This window comes from Sceloporus undulatus, chromosome 3 (genome assembly GCF_019175285.1).
Source record: "Sceloporus undulatus isolate JIND9_A2432 ecotype Alabama chromosome 3, SceUnd_v1.1, whole genome shotgun sequence".
In the NCBI taxonomy this organism is placed as follows: domain Eukaryota; kingdom Metazoa; phylum Chordata; class Lepidosauria; order Squamata; family Phrynosomatidae; genus Sceloporus; species Sceloporus undulatus.
In genome coordinates, this window is record NC_056524.1 from 144907515 (window position 1) to 144914727 (window position 7213).

Consider the following 7213-nt stretch of genomic DNA (forward strand, 5'->3'; position numbering starts at 1 on the left):
TCTCTTTCCTTTTTCAATCTATATGCAAGCCAATGGCCCGTTCTAGTGGCTCCTTCAAAGTAGTTTTGTCTTACTTTTTTTAGATTATCAGCTAGCTCTTCTGTATTTTTCTGTTGGATTCTATATTTTAATAAAATATATTGTTTTTTAATTTTATCATCATCCTTGTGTTTAGTTAACATTTCCTCTAAGGCTTTCAATGCTTGTCTATCCCTTCTTTCTTCCTCTTGTTTCTGTCTTTTTATTTCAGCTCCTCTTTTTATCAATAGCCCCCTCATTACTACTTTGAAGGTGTCCCAAACTGTCTTACTTTTTACATCATTTGTCCTGTTTTCATTAAAGAAATATAGAATTTCTTTTCTCATTAATTCAGTAAATCTCTCATCTTTAATTAAGTTATCATTTAGCCCAATCTTTTTTTTTTCTGTTGTATTTCTAATTTTAGTTCAATTTGATTATGGTCTGAGAACAACCTAGGGCCAATTTCCTTTTTTTTTTTTATTCTTGTAATTAAACTTTTAGTCATGAGAAATAGGTCTAATCTTGATCATGAGTTATGAGTCCCCGAAAAGAATGTAAAACCTTTTTTCTTCCCATAGAGATGCGACCATGTATCTACTAAATCAAATCCATCTATCATTTCAAAACATGTGTTTGGTAATTTCCCTTGGTTATTTTTAATCTTTTTCTTAGACTGTCTATCTTGTTTTGGTTTTAAATTGCCATTAAAGTCTCCTGTGATTATCATGTTGTTACCTTTACATTTTGTTAAATCTTTATTCAAGTTCCTGAAGAAGGTGCTTTTATTTTCCAAAGACGCATATATATTAACTACTTCCAATTTTTCATTTCCAATATCAGTTTCTATCGCTATGCATCTTCCTTCTTTATCCTTAAATATCTCTGTTGTGTCATACTTTCTACTTACATGTATTGCCACACCTCTTCTCCTTTTCTTTTCATCCGCTGAGTAAAAAAAATCTCCCTAAATTTGGTTTTCTTAAGTATTTTATTTCATTACTCCTAATTTTTGTCTCTTGAATACAAATTATGTCAAACTGATTTTTTTCTAAATAATGAAATACTTCTTTCCTTTTGTAGTTTTTATTCAAACTTCTTACATTAAGGGACCCAATTTTTATCCCCTTCATTCTCTTTTTTCCAGTATTGGAAGGTAGGTTTAGAAAAGTGCCTTATAAATCCCGTCTTTGCCCGTGCGATACGGGCGCAATTGAAACCATTGAACATGTTTTTTTATATTGTCAGTTTTACAAAGATATCCATCTCCAGTTGATTGCCCCCCTTCTGGGAAAATACCCTGGTCACCCTGATGCTTTTTACATCAGCAATTTATTAAATAGCCAGATACCCGAAGTGATATTCAGGGTAGCAAAGTTCTGTTATATTATATGTAAACTCCGATCCCAAATGGTGAATGGGACCTAATATAGGCAAGTCTGCAAATCTGTTAGATTAAGACATTCAGGTAAAGAACCCGGGAGGCTTTGAAATGCGGCCTGGACTTGCCCGAGTTTAATGACTGCTAACAAAGAGTGGCAATATAATATTTCAGATCATGGCTATATTCGCCGCGTACCAATAAGGTTGCTATTTTACTTGCTTATGTCTTAAAATCTGTGAATATTATAGACATAAAGATTAATGTAAGAGCACTGGAAATTAATGAAGATAGTCATGTAGTTTGTATGATTTTAGGAGAATTCCAGGAGAGATGGTGATTAGCACCAGATTTGCCTGTTTTATTTTTGAAGTGGTAAGAGTTTTTTATTATGATTTTAAATGGCTGGATAAGTGTGTATGATGTGACTGTTTATAACCGTGTACAGAAACCCGCAAATTTCTACTGTGACTTTCTGTAATTATATTCTGTGACTACTGGTCAATGACCGAATAAAATTTTTATCTTATCTATCTTATCTAAATGGAATAAAGATATTATGAGATTTATTTGGGGGGAAAAGCACGAGTACAAATAAAAATCCTTCAAGATAAAAGAGGGGCGGATTAGCATTACCAAATTTGAAATGGTTTTTTTTTTTTTGCCTGTGTAATTGATTGGATCTGTGATTGGTTTAAATTATATAATAAAAGATTATTGACATTAGAAGGAAATGATTTAAGAAATGGGTTTCATGGATATCTCTTTTATGGGAAAATTAAAGTGGGAACTTTAATAATCATTTTATTCGTAAATCACTTTATAGAATTTGGATGAAATACAAATCAAAATGGTGTTCTAAAATACCGTTTTAGGCCTCACCGGCAGAAGCACTATTCAGAAGGGAAGAATACAATAAAAAGAAATGGATTAAATACACAGATATATTGAAAACAGTTCAAAATAGGATTACTCTGAAACCACAAGAGGAATTAATAAAAGAAGGAATAAATTGTAATTGGTTTGCATTCAGATAAATAATGGAAAGATTTAAAATTGATATTAAATTAATAGGAATTAGAACATGCGAGCAAGAATTTGAGAATATAATTAAGAAGGATGGGAGAAAAATCTTTCCAAATTTTATAATCTGATATTAAAATGGGAGTTGGAAGAAGAAACAGTTAAAGAATTCATGAATAAATGGGCAAAAGATTTAACACAAACAATTGAACTGGAACAGTGGGAACGAATTTGGAAAGTTAAAATCAAATACATAGGCAACGTTGAAATTAAGGAGAAGTTTTACAAGTCAATGTATAGGTAGCATTTGACCCTGTATAGATTGTCTAAAATGTTTAAAGGTACCAATGGATATTGCTGGAAATGCCAATTGGAAACCAGGACTTATTTACATATATGGTGGAATTGTGGGACAGTGAGAAAATATTGGAAGATGATACATAAGGAAATCTAGAAGATGTTTAATTTCAAAGATCTTCTGAACCCAAAAATGTATCTTCTAATATTATTGGCAACCATAAGCTAGAAAAAGAAAGGGGAAAAGTTATCTTTCTGGACATCATAGCAGCCAGAATGTTATATGCCAAATTCTGGAAACAAAAAGGAATATTCACAATTGAAGATTGGAAATTAAAATTATATGATTTCTTTGAAATGGAAAAACTATCTTGTATAACAAACAAACAAAAAATCAATCCTTGCAGAATTTTTATAAACAATGGGAACCTTGGGCGTTTTATATAAAATCGGAGGGAATAGACAATAGATGGATAGCATTAACAGATTAGATAAATTTAGGGAAATATTTTTTTTCTCTTCAAAATATGGAAATACATCACAAAATCCTTTTAAGAATAAGCATGGACTGCTATAAGATGACTGATTGATAGAAACAAGCCTTAGGAAGGGAGAAATAATTAAAACCATAGATATAAAATAATCATTATGTTTATTGAATTTTTAAGGCAATAAGATACTGCATACTATAACAGCGAAAATGTATGTGGATAACCAAATCTTGAGCATTATAAGTCTTTCTACTTTTTGTTAATATTTCTTTTAATTATTCAGCAATAGAATATTAAGACTAAAACACAGACCTCTTCAGATGGTAATGAAAGGAGATAATTAAGAGTTATTTGAATATTATTTAATTAACACATTATCTATTCCAGCACTGGAAGTAATATGTAACATAATATTGTAACTGTTTTGTATTTATATATTTAGATGTTTGATTATGTATATGTTAATAAAATCTTTAAAAAAAACACTGTACTCTATGAAGATTGCCTTCAAATTCTTTGTCCCAGGAGGAATTCTCCCTCTCTCTTTTACAAAGACCACAGACATTGGGCTAGATAATGGTAATAGATCTGTCAAGCATGCTTTCGTCAGCAAAAGCTATTTTCTGAGGTTGGGAACTTTGGGACTCAACAGACCACCCCTTTGGAGTTGCCTGCCGCTGCCCCTTTCCTAGCCGGATCAGGGCCATGACAACTATACACCACAGCCCCGATCCGGCTTTTCCCCAGCGTTAAAGGGAACAGCAAAATGCTGTTCCTTTTTACGCCAGGAAAAGGCTACTTTGCTACAGCAGCAGCATTTTCCAGCATTCCTTTTGGAGTGTGCCATCTGGACACAGTGCCAAAGGAGTGTCATGACACCGCCCGCCATACAGTTGGGTGCACAGCATGATGCAGGTATCAGGGCAGCATCAAGGTGTGCATCATGTCGATGCCACACCCCCACTCAGCCCCTTCATAACAAAGCTGAGAACCAGGCACATATCTCTCAGATGGTCTTCATAAAGGCAAACAAGAAATGGCTTATATACTCCATGGGATTTAAAATGAGAAACAAGAGCTATGGATGTGAGTGATTGATGCTGAAGAAACTTACTTCAATCTGTCACTCAGTCACTACCAGGAGCAAGATGACTCTGGCTCCATTCAAGAGTGAATAAAGACAACCAAAATATTCCAAAATATCAATGCGGAGTATGAGTCCATTGAATGTCATGGCCAAAGTTAATCCTGTAACACTTGCTTTGATAGTAAAAGTCATCGGCTGATTCATTACTTAGGTCTCTAGGATGTGATGAGCTATGACAGGATAAACCTTAATTTGCCATTTCACAAATTCATTGCTTTAAATCCATTTATTTCCTAAGTTTCTACTATTATTTTCCTAAAATGTGATATTTGTGTATGTTATGCATCCTTATTTAGTTAAATTTAAAGTTAACATTTATTGTACTAGCCAAAGGCCACAACAAAATGATCTTATCAAAAAGCATAAAACATTTAACATTTAAAACAAAAGGACAGAATATGAAAGACAAAAAATGTCCCAACATTTAATATGTAGTTAAATATAGTTAACTGTTAAAAAGGACAAAAGGAAAAAGTGACACCTTTCCTGGATATTATTAAACATATATGATATAATCATGAAATCTAATTAATACTTGGCGTCTCCCTGGCAATTTATGGTAATTTTATTTAACTCTCTCTTTCTAATCTTTTTTGCAGTCATGGTAAAAAGAGCCACTCTATGTGTTACAAAGTCATTTGTGTCACTCAAAAGGAATTGGATCAAATAACAGTAGAGCTCCCACTTTTGTTTATCAGCAAGGGTGTTAAAAATTTCTTTCTAGGGTTGTTGTACAATGGATAAATTAACAAGTAGTGAACAATATCCTCCACCTGAGGCTGACTGCAGATGCATAGTCTGTTCTCAAAAGGCACTTTATTGTAGCGTCCGTCTAGAACCACAGTAGGCATTATTTGAAGTTGTAGCTCAGTGAAGGCAATTCTTAAAGTAGGCGACTTGAGTTTAGTCAAATATCTGGCTCTAAAATGTTCACTCTTCAAAAAGGAGAACCAAAAGGAAAATTGTGAAGTCGTAATTGACTGCAGATCTTTTTTTGAATCAGCCCAAAAAAGGAATTCTCCCAATTGCCTCTTATCCATGCCAATAACAGCATTCAGATCAGAAAAGTTATGTTTGTAAAAGAATTTGAAAACTTGATTTCCAGAACTGGTTGTCGCACATTTCCAAGAAACACAATGCTGGGAGACGATTAGTTGGTAGGGTAGCAATATGTTTAAAATATCTTATCTGTGTAAAATCTATTCTTGTTTTAACTGAGGGGCAGCCAAAATCAGTGCGCAAAAAAGGTGCAGGAATTCCATTTGGTAAAGTGCAGAGCTTTCAGAGAAATTTGTTTTGTAATATTTCCAAGGCTTTGCCAGTGTTGATGTCTGATTCCCGTATTTCTACACCATAAAGCAGGGGTAGGCAACCTGCGGCCCGCGGGCCGGATGTGGCCCGGCAAGGCCTTGGGACCGGCCCCCGGCCTGGTCCTGCCACCGATTGCCACCGGGGCCTTTGGGGGGCAATTGTCTATAGAAGCCTCAGAAACATGAATTTATATTAACATTTTTTTAAAAAATCAGCAATTTTTTTCACGTGTCCTCCATTTTTTTAAAAAAAAGTGCCTTCCATTTGAAAATTTTGTCCTACATTTGTCCTGGTTTATTTATATATTTAATTTTTTAAAAAAATTATTTAATTATTTATTTTTTGGCTTCGGCCCCCCCAGTTGTCTGAGGGACAGCAACCCGGCCCCCGGCTCAAAAAGGTTGCCTACCCCTGCCATAAAGCATCTGAGCAATGACTTTGCTGTTGAAAATAATAAAGGCAGGTTCAATCAGCTGGCCTCCCTGATTGTAATAGAATTTCAACAAGGCTCTGACTGTTTTGTCAGTTTTCAGTTTTACTGCCTCCCTTTGGTTTTTCCAAGAAAGGGACTCACTGAAAATTATGCCCAGATATCTGAATAGTTGGGTTTGTTCTATGTTATGTTGGTCTAGGATCCATTTGTGCTTTGGAGAGTTTCTGCTGAATACCATTACTTTGGTTTTGGAGTAGTTTATTGACAAGTCTTCTTGATGATAATAGACACTGAAAGCATTCAATAGATTTTTGAGACCTAAACAAGATAGGGAAACGAGCACTAAATCATCTGCATACATCAGAATGAAGATCTTTCTGTTCCTGATAACTGGGAAGGGAGTATCAGCTGAAGATAAGAAAGATACCAGATCATTCATATAGAGGTTAAAGAGGGTAGGTGCCAGAAGCCATCCTTGTTTCACTCCTCAGGTTGTTTTTAAGGCTTCTATCAGGGAACCATTTAAACTGACTCCAACCCTAATTTCTGTATGGCTATATAGTTCCTGTATCAATCTTAAAAGTCTGATATCAATCCCTAAGCTGTGTAGCTTTTCCCATAAACTATTTCTGTTAATAGAATCGAAAGCAGCTGTAAGATCAATGAGAGCTCCATAGACATGTTTCTTATTTTCCTAGTATACTTCCTTAAAATATGGCTTAATGTAAAACACTGCTGTATCCACTTCTGAATCCTGCCTGTTCTTCATATATGACTTGCTTATTCTGTAGCCAATCCGTTAACTTGCAAAGCAAGGGTTGAGGATATAGCTTTGAAGTAATGTCATGTAAGCTGATTGGCCAGTAGTTTTGTGGATTGTTCCTATCTCCTTTCTTATGGATTGGAAAAACAATGCTCGTCTTCCATCCATGAGGCATTTGTCCTGAATTGTTTATTGTAGTAAATAGATTAGCAAGGATGGGAGACCACTATTCAACATATTCTTTGAAAAGTTCTGAAGGAAGCATATCCTCTCCTGGAACTTTCTTGGGTTTCAGTGAAGCGATTAAACATTTTATCTTATTGGCTGGGACTGGTTGCCACTCAGGGAG